This window comes from Ambystoma mexicanum, chromosome 12 (genome assembly GCF_040938575.1).
Source record: "Ambystoma mexicanum isolate Mex_15411 chromosome 12, UKY_AmexF1_1, whole genome shotgun sequence".
In the NCBI taxonomy this organism is placed as follows: domain Eukaryota; kingdom Metazoa; phylum Chordata; class Amphibia; order Caudata; family Ambystomatidae; genus Ambystoma; species Ambystoma mexicanum.
Genome location: NC_090936.1, coordinates 328,737,663 through 328,761,254, shown reverse-complemented (window position 1 = coordinate 328,761,254; position 23,592 = coordinate 328,737,663).

Genomic DNA, 23,592 nt, shown 5'->3' with positions numbered 1-23,592 from the left:
TGAGACCCATAATATAACATGAGATGTGATATCCAAATCCTTCCCATTCCAATCCTGAGACCCTTCCGATATCATGAGATGTGATATCTCAAAGCTTCTAATATGAAACTTGAGACCCTCCCTATAGCATGAGATGTGATATCCAAGTCCTTCCCATTCCAATCCTGAGACCCTTCTTATAGCATGAGATGTGATATCTCAATGCTTCTAATACCAAACCTGAGACCCTTCCTATAACATGAGATGGGAATATCCAACTCCTTCCCATTCCAATCCTGAGACCCTTCCGATAGCAGAGATGTGATATCTCAATGCTTATACCAAACCTGAGACCCTTCCTATGGCATGAGATGTGATATCCAACTCCTTGCCATTCAAATCCTGAGACCCTTCCTAGAGCATGAGAAGGGATATCCAACTCCTTCCCAATCCAATCCTGAGACCCTTCCGATAGCAGAGACGTGATATCTCAATGCTTCTACCAAACCTGAGACCCTTCCTTTAGCATGAGATGTGATATCCAAATCCTTCACATTCCAATCCTGAGACCCTTCCTATAGCATGAGATGTGATATCTCAATGCTTCTAATACCAAACCTGAGATCCTTCCTATAACATGAGATGTGATATCCAATTCCTTCCCATTCCAAACCTGAGACCCTTCCTACTGGATGAGATGTGATATCCAACTCCTTCCCATTCCAACCCTGAGACCCTTCCTATAGCATGAGATGTGATGTCTCAATGCTTCTAATACCAAACCTGAGATCCTTCCTATAACATGAGATGTGATATCCAACTCCTTCCATTCCAATCCTGAGACCCGTCCTATAGCATGAGATGTGATATCTCAATGCTTATACCAAACCTGAGACCCTTCCTATAGCATGAGATGTGATATCCAACTACTTCCCATTATAATCCTGAGACCCTTCCTATAGCATGAGATGTGATATCTCAATGCTTCTAATACCAAACCTGAGATCCTTCCTCTAACATGAAATGTGATATCCAACTCCTTCCCTTTCCAAACCTAAGAGCCTATCTATAGCATGAGATGTGATATCCAGGTCCTTCCCATTCCAATCCTTAGACCCTTCCTACAGCATGCAATATGATATCTCAATGATTCTAATAACAAACCTGAGACCCGTCCTATAGCATGAGATATGATATCCAAGTCCTTCCCATTCCAATCCTGCGACCCTTCCTATAACATGAAATGTGATATCCAACTTCTTCCAAATCCAATACTGATACCCTTCCGATAGCATGAGACGTGATATCCCAATGCTTCTACCAAACCTGAGACCCATACTATGGCATGAGATGTGATATCAAACTCCTTCCCATTCCAATCCTGAGACCCTTCCTATAGCTTGAGGTGTGATATCCAACTCCTTCCCATTCCAATTCTGAGACCCTTCTTATACCATGAGACTTGATATCTCAATGCTTCTAATACCAAACCTGAGACCCGTCCTATAACATGAGATGTGATATCCAAATCCTTCCCCTTCCAAACCTTAGACCCTTCCTTTATCATGAGATGTGATATCCAACTCCTTCCCATTCCAATCCTGAGACCCTTCCGATATCATGAGATTTGTTATCTCAATGCTTCTAATATCAAACTTGAGACCCTCCCTATAGCATGAGATGTGACATCCAAGTCCTTCCCATTCCAATCCTGAGACCCTTCCTATAGCATGAGATGTGATATCTCTATGCTTCTAATACCAAACCTGAGGCCCTTCCTATAACATGAGATGGGATATCCAACTCCTTCCCATTCCAATCCTGAGACCTTTCCGATAGCAGAGATGTGATATCTCAATGCTTATACCAAACCTGAGAACCTTCCTATGGCCTGAGATGTCATATACAACTCCTTCCCATTCCAATCCTGAGACCCTTCCTTTAGCATGAGATGTGATATCTCAATGCTTATACCAAATCAGAGACCCTTCCTATAGCATGAGATGTGATATCCAATTCCTTCCCATTCCAATCCTGAGACCCTTCCTATAGCATGAGATGTGATATCTCAATGCTTATACCAAACCTGAGAGCCTACCTATAGCATGAGATGTGATATCCAAGTCCATCCCATTCCAATCCCTAGACCCTTCCTACAGCATGCGATGTGATATCTCAATGATTCTAATACCAAACCAGAGACTCTTCCTATAACATTAGATGGGATATCCAACTCCTTCCCATTCCAATCCTGAGCCGCTTCCGATAGCAGAGATGTGATATCTCAATGCTTATACCAAACCTGAGACCCTTCCTATAACATGAGATGTGATATCCAACTCCTTCCCGTTCCAAACCTGAGACAATAACTATAGCATATGTGATATCCAACTCCTTCCCATTCCAAACATGAGACCCTTCCTATAGCAAGAAAGTAATATCCAACTCCTACCCATTTAAATCCTGAGACCCTTCCTATAGCAAGAGATGTGATATCCAAATCCTTCCCATTCCAATCCTGAGACCCTTCCTATAACATGAGATGTGATATCCAACTCCTTCCCATTCCAACCTGAGACACTTCCTATAGCATGAGATGTGATATCCAACTCCTTCCTATTCCAATCCTGAAACTCTTCTGATAGCATGAGATGTGATATCTCAATGCTTCTAATACCAAACCTGAGATCCTTCCGATAACATGAGATGTGATATCTCAATGCTTATACCAAACCTGAGACCCTTCCTATAACATGAGATGTGATATCCAAATCCTTCCCCTTCCAAACCTGAGACCCTCCCTTTAGCATGAGATGTGATATCCAACTCCTTCCTATTCCAATCCTGAAACTCTTCTGATAGCATGAGATGTGATATCTCAATGCTTCTAATACCAAACCTGAGATCCTTCCGATAGCATGAGATGTGATATCTCAATGCTTCTAATACCAAACCTGAGATCCTTCCTATAACATGAGATGTGATATCCAAATCCTTCCCCTTCCAAACCTGAGACCCTCCCTTTAGCATGAGATGTGATATCCAACTCCTTCCCATTCCATTCCTGAGACCCTTCTGATAGCATGAGATGTGATATCTCAATGCCTCTAATACCAAACCTGAGATCCTACCTCTAACATGAAATGTGATATCCAACTCTTTCCCCTTCCAAACCTGAGAGCCTTCCTATAGCATGAGATGTGATATCCAAGTCCTTCCCATTCCAATCCTGAGACCCTTCCTATAGCTTGAGATGTGATATCCAACTCCTTCCCATTCCAATTCTGAGACCCTTCCTATACTATGAGACTTGATATCTCAATGCTTCTAATACCAAACGTGAGACCCGTAATATAACATGAGATGTGATATCGAAATCCTTCCCTTCCAAACCTTAGACCCTTCCTTTATCATGAGATGTGATATCCAACTCCTTCCCATTCCAATCCTGAGACCCTTCCGATATCATGAGATGTGATATCTCAAAGCTTCTAATATCAAACTTGAGACCCTCCCTATAGCATGAGATGTGATATCCAAGTCCTTCCCATTCCAATCCTGATACCCTTCCTATAGCATGAGATGTGATATCTCAATGCTTCTAATACCAAACCTGAGACCCTTCCTATAACATGAGATGGGAATATCCAACTCCTTCCCATTCCAATCCTGAGACCCTTCCGATAGCAGAGATGTGATATCTCAATGCTTATACCAAACCTGAGATCCTTCCTATAACATGAGATGTGATATCCAACTCCTTCCCATTCCAATCCTGAGACACTTCCTATAGCATGAGATGTGATATCTCACTGCTTATACCAAACCTGAGACCCTTCCCATAGCATGAGATGTGATATCCAACTCCTTCCCATTCCAATCCTCAGACCCTTCCTATAGCATGAGATGTGATATCTCAATGCTTCTAATATCAAACTTGAGACCCTACCTATAGCATGAGATGTGAAATCAAATTCCTTCCCATTCCAATCCTGAGGCACTTCCTATAGCATGAGATGTGATATCCAACTCCTTCCCATTCCAATCCTGAGACCCTTCCTATAGCATGAGATATGATATCTCAATACTTCTAATACCAAACGTGAGATCCTTCCGATAACATGAGATGTGATATCCAAATCCTTCCCCTTCCAAACCTGAGACCCTCCCTTTAGCATGAGATGTGATATCCAACTCCTTCCCATTCCAATCCTGAGACCCTTCTGATAGCATGAGATGTGATATCTCAATGCTTCTAATACCAAACCTGAGATCCTTCCGATAGCATGAGATGTGATATCTCAATGCTTCTAATACCAAACCTCAGATCCTTCCTATAACATGAGATGTGATATCCAAATCCTTCCCATTCCAAACCTGAGACCCTCCCTTTAGCATGAGATGTGATATCCAACTCCTTCCCATTCCATTCCTGAGACCCTTCTGATAGCATGAGATGTGATATCTCAATGCCTCTAATACCAAACCTGAGATCCTACCTCTAACATGAAATGTGATATCCAACTCTTTCCCCTTCCAAACCTGAGAGCCTTCCTATATCATGAGATGTGATATCCAAGTCCTTCCCATTCCAATCCTGAGACCCTTCCTATGGCTTGAGATGTGATATCCAACTCCTTCCCATTCCAATTCTAAGACCCTACCTATACTCTGAGACTTGATATCTCAATGCTTCTAATACCAAACCTGAGACCCGTAGTATAACATGAGATATGATATCCAAATCCTTCCCCTTCCAAACCTTAGACCCTTCCTTTATCATGAGATGTGATATCCAACTCCTTCCCATTCCAATCCTGAGACCCTTCCGATAGCATGAGATGTGATATCTCAATGCTTCTAATACCAAACCTGAGACCCTTCCTATAGCATGAGATGTGATATCCAAGTCCTTCCCATTCCAATCCTGAGACCCTTCCTATAGCATGAGATGTGATATCTCAATGCTTCTAATACCAAACCTGAGACCCTTCCTATAGCATGAGATGTGATATCCAAGTCCTTCCCATTCCAATCCTGAGACCCTTCCGATAGCAGAGATGTGATATCTCAATGCTTATACCAAACCTGAGACCCTTCCTATGGCATGAGATGTGATATCCAACTCCTTGTCATTCAAATCCTGAGACCCTTCCTATTGGATGAGTTGTGATATCCAACTCCTTCCCATTCCAACCCTGAGACCCTTCCTATAGCATGAGATGCGATGTCTCAATGCTTCTAATACCAAACCTGAGATCCTTCCTATAACATGAGATGTGATATCCAACTCCTTCCATTCCAATCCTGAGACCCGTCCTATAGCATGAGATGTGATATCTCAATGCTTATACCAAACCTGAGAACCTTCCTATGGCCTGAGATGTCATATACAACTCCTTCCCATTCCAATCCTGAGACCCTTCCTTTAGCATGAGATGTGATATCTCAATGCTTATACCAAATCTGAGACCCTTCCTATAGCATGAGATGTGATATCCAATTCCTTCCCATTCCAATCCTGAGACCCTTCCTATAGCATGAGATGTGATATCTCAATGCTTATACCAAACCTGAGAGCCTACCTATAGCATGAGATGTGATATCCAAGTCCATCCCATTCCAATCCTTAGACCCTTCCTACAGCATGCGATGTGATATCTCAATGATTCTAATACCAAACCAGAGACTCTTCCTATAACATGAGATGGGATATCCAACTCCTTCCCATTCCAATCCTGAGCCGCTTCCGATAGCAGAGATGTGATATCTCAATGCTTATACCAAACCTGAGACCCTTCCTATAACATGAGATGTGATATCTAACTCCTTCCCGTTCCAAACCTGAGACACTAACTATAGCATATGTGATATCCAACTCCTTCCCATTCCAAACATGAGACCCTTCCTATAGCAAGAAAGTAATATCCAACTCCTACCCATTCCAATCCTGAGACCCTTCCTATAGCAAGAGATGTGATATCCAAATCCTTCCCATTCCAATCCTGAGACCCTTCCTATAACATGAGATGTGATATCCAACTCCTTCCTATTCCAACCTGAGACACTTCCTATAGCATGAGAAGGGATATCCAACTCCTTCCCAATCCAATCCTGAGACCCTTCCTATTGGATGAGTTGTGATATCCAACTCCTTCCCATTCCAACCCTGAGACCCTTCCTATAGCATGAGATGTGATGTCTCAATGCTTCTAATACCAAACCTGAGATCCTTCCTATAACATGAGATGTGATATCCAACTCCTTCCATTCCAATCCTGAGACCCGTCCTATAGCATGAGATGTGATATCTCAATGCTTATACCAAACCTGAGAACCTTCCTATGGCCTGAGATGTCATATACAACTCCTTCCCATTCCAATCCTGAGACCCTTCCTTTAGCATGAGATGTGATATCTCAATGCTTATACCAAATCTGAGACCCTTCCTATAGCATGAGATGTGATATCCAATTCCTTCCCATTCCAATCCTGAGACCCTTCCTATAGCATGAGATGTGATATCTCAATGCTTATACCAAACCACCTGAGAGCCTACCTATAGCATGAGATGTGATATCCAAGTCCATCCCATTCCAATCCTTAGACCCTTCCTACAGCATGCGATGTGATATCTCAATGATTCTAATACCAAACCAGAGACTCTTCCTATAACATGAGATGGGATATCCAACTCCTTCCCATTCCAATCCTGAGCCGCTTCCTATAGCATGAGATGTGATATCTCAATGCTTATACCAAACCTGAGAGCCTACCTATAGCATGAGATGTGATATCCAAGTCCATCCCATTCCAATCCTTAGACCCTTCCTACAGCATGCGATGTGATATCTCAATGATTCTAATACCAAACCAGAGACTCTTCCTATAACATGAGATGGGATATCCAACTCCTTCTCATTCCAATCCTGAGCCGCTTCCGATAGCAGAGATGTGATATCTCAATGCTTATACCAAACCTGAGACCCTTCCTATAACATGAGATGTGATATCCAACTCCTTCCCGTTCCAAACCTGAGACACTAACTATAGCATATGTGATATCCAACTCCTTCCCATTCCAAACATGAGACCCTTCCTATAGCAAGAAAGTAATATCCAAATCCTACCCATTCCAATCCTGAGACCCTTCCTATAGCAAGAGATGTGATATCCAAATCCTTCCCATTCCAATCCTGAGACCCTTCCTATAACATGAGATGTGATATCCAACTCCTTCCCATTCCAACCTGAGACACTTCCTATAGCATGAGAAGGGATATCCAACTCCTTCCCAATCCAATCCTGAGATCCTTCCGATAGCAGAGATGTGATATCTCAATGCTTTTACCAAACCTGAGACCCTTCCTATGGCATGAGATGTGATATCCAACTCCTTGCCATTCAAATCCTGAGACCCTTCCTATAGCATGAGATGTGATATCTCTATGCTTCTAATACCAAACCTGAGACCCTTCCTATAACATGAGATGGGATATCCAACTCCTTCCCATTCCAATCCTGAGACCCTTCCTTTAGCATGAGATGTGATATCTCAATGCTTATACCAAATCTGAGACCCTTCCTATAGCATGAGATGTGATATCCAATTCCTTCCCATTCCAATCCTGAGACCCTTCCTATAGCATGAGATGTGATATCTCAATGCTTATACCAAACCACCTGAGAGCCTACCTATAGCATGAGATGTGATATCCAAGTCCATCCCATTCCAATCCTTAGACCCTTCCTACAGCATGCGATGTGATATCTCAATGATTCTAATACCAAACCAGAGACTCTTCCTATAACATGAGATGGGATATCCAACTCCTTCCCATTCCAATCCTGAGCCGCTTCCGATAGCAGAGATGTGATATCTCAATGCTTATACCAAACCTGAGACCCTTCCTATAACATGAGATGTGATATCCAACTCCTTCCCGTTCCAAACCTGAGACACTAACTATAGCATATGTGATATCCAACTCCTTCCCATTCCAAAAATGAGACCCTTCCTATAGCAGAGACGTGATATATCAATGCTTCTACCAAACCTGAGACCCTTCCTTTAGCATGAGATGTGATATCCAAATCCTTCACATTCCAATCCTGAGACCCTTCCTATAGCATGAGATGTGATATCTCAATGCTTCTAATACCAAACCTGAGATCCTTCCTATGGCATGAGATGAGATATCCAACTCCTTCCCAATCCAATCCTGAGACCCTTCCGATAGCAGAGAAGTGATATTTCAATGCTTCTACCAAACCTGAGACCCTTCCTTTAGCATGAGATGTGATATCCAATTCCTTCCCATTCCAAACCTGAGACCCTTCCTATTGGATGAGATGTGATATCCAACTCCTTCCCATTCCAACCCTGAGACCCTTCCTATAGCATGAGATGTGATGTCTCAATGCTTCTAATACCAAACCTGAGATCCTTCCTATAACATGAGATGTGATATCCAACTCCTTCCATTCCAATCCTGAGACCCGTCCTATAGCATGAGATGTGATATCTCTATGCTTCTCATACGAAACCTGAGACCCTTCCTATAACATGAGATGGGATATCCAACTCCTTCCCATTCCAATCCTGAGACCCTTCCGATAGCAGAGATGTGATATCTCAATGCTTATACCAAACCTGAGAACCTTCCTATGGCCTGAGATGTCATATAAAACTCCTTCCCATTCCAATCCTGAGACCCTTCCTTTAGCATGAGATGTGATATCTCAATGCTTATACCAAATCTGAGACCCTTCCTATAGCATGAGATGTGATATCCAATTCCTTCCCATTCCAATCCTGAGACCCTTCCTATAGCATGAGATGTGATATCTCAATGCTTATACCAAACCACCTGAGAGCCTACCTATAGCATGAGATGTGATATCCAAGTCCATCCCATTCCAATCCTTAGACCCTTCCTACAGCATGCGATGTGATATCTCAATGATTCTAATACCAAACCAGAGACTCTTCCTATAACATGAGATGGGATATCCAACTCCTTCCCATTCCAATCCTGAGCCGCTTCCGATAGCAGAGATGTGATATCTCAATGCTTATACCAAACCTGAGACCCTTCCTATAACATGAGATGTGATATCCAACTCCTTCCCGTTCCAAACCTGAGACACTAACTATAGCATATGTGATATCCAACTCCTTCCCATTCCAAACATGAGACCCTTCCTATAGCAAGAAAGTAATATCCAACTCCTACCCATTCCAATCCTGAGACCCTTCTATAGCAAGAGATGTGATATCCAAATCCTTCCCATTCCAATCCTGAGACCCTTCCTATAACATGAATGAGATGTGATATCCAACTCCTTCCCATTCCAACCTGAGACACTTCCTATAGCATGAGAAGGGATATCCAACTCCTTCCCAATCCAATCCTGAGACCCTTCCGATAGCAGAGATGTGATATCTCAATGCTTATACCAAACCTGAGACCCTTCCTATTGGATGAGATGTGATATCCAACTCCTTCCCATTCCAACCCTGAGACCCTTCCTATAGCATGAGATGTGATGTCTCAATGCTTCTAATACCAAACCTGAGATCCTTCCTATAACATGAGATGTGATATCCAACTCCTTCCATTCCAATCCTGAGACCCGTCCTATAGCATGAGATGTGATATCTCAATGCTTATACCAAACCTGAGACCCTTCCTATAGCATGAGATGTGATATCCAACTGCTTCCCATTCCAATCCTGAGACCCTTCCTATAGCATGAGATGTGATATCTCAATGCTTCTAATACCAAACCTGAGATCCTTCCTCTAACATGAAATGTGATATCCAACTCCTTCCCTTTCCAAACCTAAGAGCCTATCTATAGCATGAGATGTGATATCCAAGTCCTTCCCATTCCAACCCTTAGACCCTTCCAACAGCATGCAATATGATATCTCAATGATTCTAATAACAAACCTGAGACCCGTCCTATAACATGAGATGGGATATCCAACTCCTTCCCATTCCAATCCTGAGACACTTCCGATAGCAGAGATGTGATATCTCAATGCTTATACCAAACCTGAGACCCTTCCTATAACATTAGATGTGATATCCAAATCCTTCCCGTTCCAAACCCGAGACCCTTCCTTTAGCATGAGATGTGATATCCAGCACCTTCCCATTCCAATCCTGAGACACTTCCGATAGCATGAGATGTGATATCTCAATGCTTCTAATATCAAAACTGAGACCCTCCCTATAGCATGATATGTGATATCTAAGTCCTTCCCATTCCAATCTGAGACCCTCCCTATAGCATGAGATGTGATATCCAACTCCTTCCCATTCCAATCCTGAGACCCTTCCTATAGCATGAGATATGATATCCCAATACTTCTAATACCAAACGTGAGATCCTTCCGATAACATGAGATTTGATATCCAAATCCTTCCCCTTCCAAACCTGAGACCCTCCCTTTAGCATGAGATGTGATATCCAACTCCTTCCTATTCCAATCCTGAAACTCTTCTGATAGCATGAGATGTGATATCTCAATGCTTCTAATACCAAACCTGAGATCCTTCCGATAGCATGAGATGTGATATCTCAATGCTTCTAATACCAAACCTGAGATCCTTCCTATAACATGAGATGTGATATCCAAATCCTTCCCCTTCCAAACCTGAGACCCTCCCTTTAGCATGAGATGTGATATCCAACTCCTTCCCATTCCATTCCTGAGACCCTTCTGATAGCATGAGATGTGATATCTCAATGCCTCTAATACCAAACCTGAGATCCTACCTCTAACATGAAATGTGATATCCAACTCTTTCCCCTTCCAAACCTGAGAGCCTTCCTATAGCATGAGATGTGATATCCAAGTCCTTCCCATTCCAATCCTGAGACCCTTCCTATAGCTTGAGATGTGATATCCAACTCCTTCCCATTCCAATTCTGAGACCCTTCCTATACTATGAGACTTGATATCTCAATGATTCTAATACCAAACGTGAGACCCGTAATATAACATGAGATGTGATATCCAAATCCTTCCCCTTCCAAACCTTAGACCCTTCCTTTATCATGAGATGTGATATCCAACTCCTTCCCATTCCAATCCTGAGACCCTTCCAATATCATGAGATGTGATATCTCAAAGCTTCTAATATCAAACTTGAGACCCTCCCTATAGCATGAGATGTGATATCCAAGTCCTTCCCATTCCAATCCTGAGACCCTTCCTATAGCATGAGATGTGATATCTCAATGCTTCTAATACCAAACCTGAGACCCTTCCTATAACATGAGATGGGAATATCCAACTCCTTCCCATTCCAATCCTGAGACCCTTCCGATAGCAGAGATGTGATATCTCAATGCTTATACCAAACCTGAGACCCTTCGTATGGCATGAGATGTGATATCCAACTCCTTGCCATTCAAATCCTGAGACCCTTCCTATAGCATGAGAAGGGGTATCCAACTCCTTCACAATCCAATCCTGAGACCCTTCCGATAGCAGAGACGTGATATCTCAATGCTTCTACCAAACCTGAGACCCTTCCTTTAGCATGAGATGTGATATCCAAATCCTTCACATTCCAATCCTGAGACCCTTCCTATAGCATGAGATGTGATATCTCAATGCTTCTAATACCAAACCTGAGATCCTTCCTATAACATGAGATGTGATATCCAATTCCTTCCCATTCCAAACCTGAGACCCTTCCTAGTGGATGAGTTGTGATATCCAACTCCTTCCCATTCCAACCCTGAGACCCTTCCTATAGCATGAGATGTGATGGCTGAATGCTTCTAATACCAAACCTGAGATCCTTCCTATAACATGAGATGTGATATCCAACTCCTTCCATTCCAATCCTGAGACCCGTCCTATAGCATGAGATGTGATATCTCAATGCTTATACCAAACCTGAGACCCTTCCTATAGCATGAGATGTGATATCCAACTACTTCCCATTCCAATCCTGAGACCCTTCCTATAGCATGAGATGTGATATCTCAATGCTTCTAATACCAAACCTGAGATCCTTCCTCTAACATGAAATGTGATATCCAACTCCTTCCCTTTCCAAACCTAAGAGCCTATCTATAGCATGAGATGTGATATCCAGGTCCTTCCCATTCCAATCCTTAGACCCTTCCTACAGCATGCAATATGATATCTCAATGATTCTAATAACAAACCTGAGACCCGTCCTATAGCATGAGATATGATATCCAAGTCCTTCCCATTCCAATCCTGCGACCCTTCCTATAACATGAAATGTGATATCCAACTCCTTCCCATTCCAACCTGAGACCCTTCCTATAGCATGAGATGGGATATCCAACTTCTTCCAAATCCAATACTGATACCCTTCCGATAGCATGAGATGTGATATCCCAATGCTTCTACCAAACCTGAGACCCATACTATGGCATGAGATGTGATATCAAACTCCTTCCCATTCCAATCCTGAGACCCTTCCTATAGCTTGAGGTGTGATATCCAACTCCTTCCCATTCCAATTCTGAGACCCTTCTTATACCATGAGACTTGATATCTCAATGCTTCTAATACCAAACCTGAGACCCGTCCTATAACATGAGATGTGATATCCAAATCCTTCCCCTTCCAAACCTTAGACCCTTCCTTTATCATGAGATGTGATATCCAACTCCTTCCCATTCCAATCCTGAGACCCTTCCGATATCATGAGATTTGTTATCTCAATGCTTCTAATATCAAACTTGAGACCCTCCCTATAGCATGAGATGTGACATCCAAGTCATTCCCATTCCAATCCTGAGACCCTTCCTATAGCATGAGATGTGATATCTCTATGCTTCTAATACCAAACCTGAGACCCTTCCTATAACATGAGATGGGATATCCAACTCCTTCCCATTCCAATCCTGAGACCTTTCCGATAGCAGAGATGTGAGATCTCAATGCTTATACCAAACCTGAGAACCTTCCTATGGCCTGAGATGTCATATACAACTCCTTCCCATTCCAATCCTGAGACCCTTCCTTTAGCATGAGATGTGATATCTCAATGCTTATACCAAATCTGAGACCCTTCCTATAGCATGATGTGATATCCAATTCCTTCCCATTCCAATCCTGAGACCCTTCCTATAGCATGAGATGTGATATCTCAATGCTTATACCAAACCTGAGAGCCTACCTATAGCATGAGATGTGATATCCAAGTCCATCCCATTCCAATCCTTAGACCCTTCCTACAGCATGCGATGTGATATCTCAATGATTCTAATACCAAACCAGAGACTCTTCCTATAACATTAGATGGGATATCCAACTCCTTCCCATTCCAATCCTGAGCCGCTTCCGATAGCAGAGATGTGATATCTCAATGCTTATACCAAACCTGAGACCCTTCCTATAACATGAGATGTGATATCCAACTCCTTCCCGTTCCAAACCTGAGACACTAACTATAGCATATGTGATATCCAACTCCTTCCCATTCCAAACATGAGACCCTTCCTATAGCAAGAAAGTAATATCCAACTCCTACCCATTCCAATCTTGAGACCCTTCCTATAGCAAGAGATGTGATATCCAAATCCTTCCCATTCCAATCCTGAGACCCTTCCTATAACATGAGATGTGATATCCAACTCCTTCCCATTCCAACCTGAGACACTTCCTATAGCATGAGAAGGGATATCCAACTCCTTCCCAATCCAATCCTGAGACCCTTCCGATAGCAGAGATGTGATATCTCAATGCTTATAGCAAACCTGAGACCCTTCCTATGGCATGAGATGTGATATCCAACTCCTTGCCATTCAAATCCTGAGACCCTTCCTATAGCATGAGAAGGGATATCCAACTCCTTCCCAATCCAATCCTGAGACCCTTCCGATAGCAGAGACGTGATATCTCAATGCTTCTACCAAACCTGAGACCCTTCCTTTAGCATGAGATGTGATATCTCAATGCTTCTAATACCAAACCTGAGATCCTTCCTATAACATGAGATGTGATATCCAATTCCTTCCCATTCCAAACCTGAGACCCTTCCTATTGGATGAGATGTGATATCTCAATGCTTCTAATACCAAACCTGAGATCCTTCCTATAACATGAGATGTGATATCCAATTCCTTCCCATTCCAAACCTGAGACCCTTCCTATTGGATGAGATGTGATATCCAACTCCTTCCCATTCCAACCCTGAGACCCTTCCTATAGCATGAGATGTGATGTCTCAATGCTTCTAATACCAAACCTGAGATCCTTCCTATAACATGAGATGTGATATCCAACTCCTTCCATTCCAATCCTGAGACCCGTCCTATAGCATGAGATGTGATATCTCAATGCTTATACCAAACCTGAGACCCTTCCTATAGCATGAGATGTGATATCCAACTGCTTCCCATTCCAATCCTGAGACCCTTCCTATAGCATGAGATGTGATATCTCAATGCTTCTAATACCAAACCTGAGATCCTTCCTCTAACATGAAATGTGATATCCAACTCCTTCCCTTTCAAAACCTAAGAGCCTATCTATAGCATGAGATGTGATATCCAAGTCCTTCACATTCCAACCCTTAGACCCTTCCTACAGCATGCAATATGATATCTCAATGATTCTAATAACAAACCTGAGACCCGTCCTATAACATGAGATGGGATATCCAACTCCTTCCCATTCCAATCCTGAGACACTTCCGATAGCATGTGATATCTCAATGCTTATACCAAACCTGAGACCCTTCCTATAACATGAGATGTGATATCCAAATCCTTCCCGTTCCAAACCTGAGACCCTTCCTTTAGCATGAGATGTGATATCCAGCTCCTTCCCATTCCAATCCTGAGACACTTCCGATAGCATGAGATGTGATATCTCAATGCTTCTAATATCAAAACTGAGACCCTCCCTATAGCATGATATGTGATATCTAAGTCCTTCCCATTCCAATCCTGAGACCCTCCCTATAGCATGAGATGTGATATCCAACTCCTTTCCATTCCAATCCTGAGACCCTTCCTATAGCATGAGATATATCTCAATACTTCTGATACCGAACGTGAGATCCTTCCGATAACATGAGATGTGATATCCAAATCCTTCCCCTTCCAAACCTGAGACCCTCCCTTTAGCATGAGATGTGATATCCAACTCCTTCCTATTCCAATCCTGAGACTCTTCTGATAGCATGAGATGTGATATCTCAATGCTTCTAATACCAAACCTGAGATCCTTCCGATAGCATGAGATGTGATATCTCAATGCTTCTAATACCAAACCTGAGATCCTTCCTATAACATGAGATGTGATATCCAAATCCTTCCCCTTCCAAACCTGAGACCCTCCCTTTAGCATGAGATGTGATATCCAACTCCTTCCCATTCCATTCCTGAGACCCTTCTGATAGCATGAGATGTGATATCTCAATGCCTCTAATACCAAACCTGAGATCCTACCTCTAACATGAAATGTGATATCCAACTCTTTCCCCTTCCAAACCTGAGAGCCTTCCTATAGCATGAGATGTGATATCCAAGTCCTTCCCATTCCAATCCTGAGACCCTTCCTAGATCTTGAGATGTGATATCCAACTCCTTCCCATTCCAATTCTGAGACCCTTCCTATACTATGAGACTTGATATCTCAATGCTTCTAATACCAAACCTGAGACCCATAATATAACATGAGACGTGATATCCAAATCCATCCCCTTCCAAACCTTAGACCCTTCCTTTATCATGAGATGTGATATCCAACTCCTTCCCATTCCAATCCTGAGACCCTTCCGATATCATGAGATGTGATATCTCAAAGCTTCTAATATCAAACTTGAGACCCTCCCTATAGCATGAGATGTGATATCCAAGTCCTTCCCATTCCAATCCTGAGACCCTTCCTATAGCATGAGATGTGATATCTCAATGCTTCTAATACCAAACCTGAGACCCTTCCTATGACATGAGATGGGAATATCCAACTCCTTCCCACTCCAATCCTGAGACCCTTCCGATAGCAGAGATGTGATATCTCAATGCTTATACCAAACCTGAGATCCTTCCTATAACATGAGATGTGATATCCAACTCCTTCCCATTCCAATCCTGAGACACTTCCTATAGCATGAGATGTGATATCTCACTGCTTAAACCAAACCTGAGACCCTTCCCATAGCATGAGATGTGATATCTAAGTCCTTCCCATTCCAATCCTGAGACACTTCCTATAGCATGAGATGTGATATCTCAATGCTTCTAATACCAAACCTGAGACTCTTCCTATAACATGAGATGGGAAATCCAACTCCTTCCCATTCCAATCCTGAGACCCTTTTGATAGCAGAGATGTGATATCTCAATGTTTATACCAAACCTGAGACCCTTCCTACGGCATGAGATGTCATATTCAACTCCTTCCCATTCCAATCCTGAGACCCTTCCTATAGCATGAGATGTGATATCCAACTCCTTCCCATTCCAATCCTGAGACCCTTCCTATAGCATGAGATGTGATGTCTCAATGCTTCTAATACCAAACCTGATATCCTTCCTATAACATGAGATGTGATATCCAACTCCTTCCATTCCAATCCTGAGACCCTTCCTATAGCATGAGATGTGATATCTCAATGCTTCTACCAAACCTGAGACCCTTCCTATAGCATGAGATGTGATATCCAACTCCTTCCCATTCCAATCCTGAGACCCTTCCTATAGCCTGAGATGTGATATCTCAATGCCCCTAATACCAAACCTGAGATCCTTCCTCTAACATGAAATGTGATATCCAACTCCTTCACTTTCCAAACCTGAGAGCCTATCTATAGCATGAGATGTGATATCTAAGTCCTTCCCATTCCAATCCTTAGACCCTTCCTACAGCATGCAATATGATATCTCAATGATTCTAATAAAAAAACCTGAGACCCGTCCTATAACATGAGATGGGATATTCAACTCCTTCCCATTCCAATCCTGAGACACTTCCAATAGCAGAGCTGTGATATCTCAATGTTTATACCAAACCTGAGACCCTTCCTATAACATGAGATGTGATATCCAACTCCTTCCCGTTCCAAACCTGAGACCCTTCCTTTAGCATGAGATGTGATATCCAGCTCCTTCCCATTCCAATCCTGAGACACTTCCGATAGCATGAGATGTGATATCCAGCTCCTTCCCATTCCAATCCTGAGACACTTCCGATAGCAGAGATGTGATATCTCAATGTTTATACCAAACCTGAGACCCTTCCTATAACATGAGATGTGATATCCAACTCCTTCCCATTCCAATCCTGAGACCCTTCCTATAGCATGAGATGTGATATCTCAATACTTCTAATACCAAACCTGAGATCCTTCCGATAACATGAGATGTGATATCTCAATACTTCTAATACCAAACCTGAGATCCATCCTATAACATGAGATGTGATATCCAAATCCTTCCCCTTCCAAACCTGAGACCCTCCCTTTAGCATGAGATGTGATATCCAACTCCTTCCCATTCCAATCCTGAGACCCTTCTGATAGCATAAGATATATCTCAATGCTTCTATACCAAACCTGAGATCCTTCCGATAGCATGAGATGTGATATCTCAATACTTCTAATACCAAACCTGAGATCCTTCCTATAACATGAGATGTGATATCCAAATCCTTATCTTCCAAACCTGAGACCCTTCCTTCCTTTATCCAACTCCTTCCCATTCCAATCCTGAGACTCTTCTGATAGCACAAGATTTGATATCTCAATGCTTCTATACCAAACCTGAGATCCTTCTGATAGCATGAGATGTGATATCTCAATACTTCTAATACCAAACCTGAGATCCTACCTCTAACATGAAATGTGATATCCAACTCTTTCCCCTTGCAAACCTGAGAGCCTTCCTATAGCATGAGATGTGATATCCAAGTCCTTCCCATTCCAATCCTGAGACCCTTCCTATAGCATGAGATGGGATATCCAACTCCTTCCAAATCCAATCCCGATACCCTTCCGATAGCATGAGATGTGATATCCCAATGCTTCTACCAAACCTGAGACCCATACTATGGCATGAGATGTGATATCAAACTCCTTCCCATTCTAATCCTGAGACCCTTCCTATAGCTTGAGATGTGATATCCAACTCCTTCCCATTCCAATTCTGAGACCCTTCCTATACCATGAGACTTGATATCTCAATGCTTCTAATACCAAACCTGAGACCCGTCCTATAACATGAGATGTGATATCCAAATCCTTCCCCTTCCAAACCTTAGAGCCTTCCTTTATCATGAGATGTGATATCCAATTCCTTCCCATTCCAATCTTGAGACCCTTCCGATATCATGAAATGTGATATCTCAATGCTTCTAATATCAAACTTGAGACCCTCCTTATAGCATGAGATGTGATATCCAAGTCCTTCCCATTCCAAACCTGAGACCCTTCCTACGGCATGAGATGTCATATTCAACTCCTTCCCATTCCAATCCTGAGACCCTTCCTATAGCATGAGATGTGATATCCAACTCCTTCCCATTCCAATCCTGAGACCCTTCCTATAGCATGAGATGTGATGTCTCAATGCTTCTAATACCAAACCTGATAACCTTCCTATAACATGAGATGTGATATCCAACTCCTTCCATTCCAATCCCGAGACCCTTCCTATAGCATGAGATGTGATATCTCAATGCTTCTACCAAACCTGAGACCCTTCCTATAGCATGAGATGTGATATCCAACTCCTTCCCATTCCAATCCTGAGACCCTTCCTATAGCCTGAGATGTGATATCTCAATGCCCCTAATACCAAACCTGAGATCCTTCCTCTAACATGAAATGTGATATCCAACTCCTTCACTTTCCAAACCTGAGAGCCTATCTATAGCATGAGATGTGATATCTAAGTCCTTCCCATTCCAATCCTTAGACCCTTCCTACAGCATGCAATATGATATCTCAATGATTCTAATAAAAAAACCTGAGACCCGTCCTATAACATGAGATGGGATATCCAACTCCTTCCCATTCCAATCCTGAGACCCTTCCTTTAGCATGAGATGTGATATCCAGCTCCTTCCCATTCCAATCCTGAGACACTTCCGATAGCAGAGATGTGATATCTCAATGTTTATACCAAACCTGAGACCCTTCCTATAACATGAGATGTGATATCCAACTCCTTCCCGTTCCAAACCTGAGACCCTTCCTATAGCATGAGATGTGATATCTCAATGCTTCTACCAAACCTGAGATCCTTCTGATAGCATGAGATGTGATATCTCAATACTTCTAATACCAAACCTGAGATCCTACCTCTAACATAAAATGTGATATCCAACTCTTTCCCCTTGCAAACCTGAGAGCCTTCCTATAGCATGAGATGTGATATCCAAGTCCTTCCCATTCCAATCCTGAGACCCTTCCTATAACATGAGATGTGATATCCAACTCCTTCCCATTCCAACCTGAGACCCTTCCTATAGCATGAGATGGGATATCCAACTCCTTCCAAATCCAATCCCGATACCCTTCCGATAGCATGAGATGTGATATCCCAATGCTTCTACCAAACCTGAGACCCATACTATGGCATGAGATGTGATATCAAACTCCTTCCCATTCTAATCCTGTGACCCTTCCTATAGCTTGAGATGTGATATCCAACTCCTTCCCATTCCAATTCTGAGACCCTTCCTATAGCATGAGATGTGATATCCAACTCCTTCCCATTCCAATCCTGAGACCCTTCCTATAGCATGAGATGTGATGTCTCAATGCTTCTAATACCAAACCTGATATCCTTCCTATAACATGAGATGTGATATCCAACTCCTTCCATTCCAATCCTGAGACCCTTCCTATAGCATGAGATGTGATATCTCAATGCTTCTACCAAACCTGAGACCCTTCCTATAGCATGAGATGTGATATCCAACTCCTTCCCATTCCAATCCTGAGACCCTTCCTATAGCCTGAGATGTGATATCTCAATGCCCCTAATACCAAACCTGAGATCCTTCCTCTAACATGAAATGTGATATCCAACTCCTTCACTTTCCAAACCTGAGAGCCTATCTATAGCATGAGATGTGATATCTAAGTCCTTCCCATTCCAATCCTTAGACCCTTCCTACAGCATGCAATATGATATCTCAATGATTCTAATAAAAAAACCTGAGACCCTTCCTATAACATGAGATGGGATATCCAACTCCTTCCCATTCCAATCCTGAGACACTTCCGATAGCAGAGATGTGATATCTCAATGTTTATACCAAATCTGAGACCCTTCCTATAACATGAGATGTGATATCCAACTCCTTCCCATTCCAAACCTGAGACCCTTCCTTTAGCATGAGATGTGATATCCAGCTCCTTCCCATTCCAATCCTGAGACACTTCCGATAGCATGAGATGTGATATCCCAATGCTTCTAATATCAAAACTGAGACCCTCCCTATAGCATGATATGTGATATCTCAATACTTCTAACACCAAACCTGAGATCCATCCTAGAACATGAGATGTGATATCCAAATCCTTCCCCTTCCAAACCCGAGACCCTCCCTTTAGCATGAGATGTGATATCCAACTCCTTCCCATTCCAATCCTGAGACCCTACTGATAGCATAAGATATATCTCAAAGCTTCTATACCAAACCTGAGATCCTTCTGATAGCATGAGATGTAATATCTAAATACTTCTAATACCAAACCTGAGATCCTACCTCTAACATAAAATGTGATATCCAACTCTTTCCCCTTGCAAACCTGAGAGCCTTCCTATAGCATGAGATGTGATATCCAAGTCCTTCCCATTCCAATCCTGAGACCCTTCCTATAACATGAGATGTGATATCCAACTCCTTCCCATTCCAACCTGAGACCCTTCCTATAGCATGAGATGGGATATCCAACTCCTTCCAAATCCAATCCCGATACCCTTCCGATAGCATGAGATGTGATATCCCAATGCTTCTACCAAACCTGAGACCCATACTATGGCATGAGATGTGATATCAAACTCCTTCCCATTCTAATCCTGAGACCCTTCCTATAGCTTGAGATGTGATATCCAACTCCTTCCCATTCCAATTCTGAGACCCTTCCTATAGCATGAGATGTGATATCCAACTCCTTCCCATTCCAATCCTGAGACCCTTCCTATAGCATGAGATGTGATGTCTCAATGCTTCTAATACCAAACCTGATATCCTTCCTATAACATGAGATGTGATATCCAACTCCTTCCATTCCAATCCTGAGACCCTTCCTATAGCATGAGATGTGATATCCAACTCCTTCCCATTCCAATCCTGAGACCCTTCCTATAGACTGAGATGTGATATCTAAGTCCTTCCCATTCCAATCCTTAGACCCTTCCTACAGCATGCAATATGATATCTCAATGATTCTAATAAAAAAACCTGAGACCCGTCCTATAACATGAGATGGGATATTCAACTCCTTCCCATTCCAATCCTGAGACACTTCCGATAGCAGAGCTGTGATATCTCAATGTTTATACCAAACCTGAGTCCCTTCCTATAACATGAGATGTGATATCCAACTCCTTCCCGTTCCAAACCTGAGACCCTTCCTTTAGCATGAGATGTGATATCCAGCTCCTTCCCATTCCAATCCTGAGACACTTCCGATAGCATGAGATGTGATATCCAGCTCCTTCCCATTCCAATCCTGAGACACTTCCGATAGCAGAGATGTGATATCTCAATGTTTATACCAAACCTGAGACCCTTCCTATAACATGAGATGTGATATCCAACTCCTTCCCATTCCAATCCTGAGACCCTTCCAATAGCATGAGATGTGATATCTCAATACTTCTAATACCAAACCTGAGATCCTTCCGATAACATGAGATGTGATATCTCAATACTTCTAATACCAAACCTGAGATCCATCCTATAACATGAGATGTGATATCCAAATCCTTCCCCTTCCAAACCTGAGACCCTCCCTTTAGCATGAGATGTGATATCCAACTCCTTCCCATTCCAATCCTGAGACCCTTCTGATAGCATAAGATATGATATCTCAATGCTTCTATACCAAACCTGAGATCCTTCTGATAGCATGAGATGTGATATCTCAATACTTCTACCAAACCTGAGATCCTACCTCTAACATGAAATGTGATATCCAACTCTTTCCCCTTCCAAACCTGAGACCCTCCCTTTAGCATGAGATGTGATATCCAACTCCTTCCCATTGCAATCCTGAGACCCTTCTGATAGCATAAGATTTGATATCTCAATGCTTCTATACCAAACCTGAGATCCTTCTGATAGCATGAGATGTGATATCTCAATACTTCTACCAAACCTGAGATCCTACCTCTAACATGAAATGTGATATCCAACTCTTTCCCCTTGCAAACCTGAGAGCCTTCCTATAGCATGAGATGTGATATCCAAGTCCTTCCCATTCCAATCCTGAGACCCTTCCTATAACATGAGATGTGATATCCAACTCCTTCCCATTCCAACCTGAGACCCTTCCTATAGCATGAGATGGGATATCCAACTCCTTCCAAATCCAATCCCGATACCCTTCCGATAGCATGAGATGTGATATCCCAATGCTTCTACCAAACCTGAGACCCATACTATGGCATGAGATGTGATATCAAACTCCTTCCCATTCTAATCCTGAGACCCTTCCTATAGCTTGAGATGTGATATCCAACTCCTTCCCATTCCAATCCTGAGACCATTCCTATAGCATGAGATGTGATATCTCAATGCTTCTAATACCAAACCTGAGATCCTTCCTATGACATGAGATGTGATATCCAATTCCTCCCCATTCCAAACCTGAGACCCTTCCTATAGCATGAGATGTGATATCCAAGTCCTTCCCATTCCAATCCTGAGACCCTTCCTATAGCATGAGATGTGATATCTCAATGCTTCTAATACCAAACCTGAGACCCTTCCTATAGCTTGAGATGTGATATCCAACTCCTTCCCATTCCAATCCTGAGACCATTCCTATAGCATGAGATGTGATATCTCAATGCTTCTAATACCAAACCTGAGATCCTTCCTATGACATGAGATGTGATATCCAATTCCTCCCCATTCCAAACCTGAGACCCTTCCTATAGCATGAGATGTGATATCCAAGTCCTTCCCATTCCAATCCTGAGACCCTTCCTATAGCATGAGATGTGATATCTCAATGCTTCTAATACCAAACCTGAGACCCTTCCTATAGCATGAGATGTGATATCCAAGTCCTTCCCATTCCAATCCTGAGACCCTTCCTATAGCATGAGATGTGATATCTCAATGCTTCTAATACCAAACCTGAGACCCTTCCTATAACATGAGATGTGATATCCAACTCCTTCCCATTCCAATCCTGAGACCCTTCCTATAGCATGAGATGTGATATCTCAATACTTCTAATACCAAACCTGAGATCCTTCCGATAACATGAGATGTGATATCTCAATACTTCTAATACCAAACCTGAGATCCATCCTATAACATGAGATGTGATATCCAACTCCTTCCCATTCCAATCCTGAGACCCTTCTGATAGCATAAGATATATCTCAATGCTTCTATACCAAACCTGAGATCCT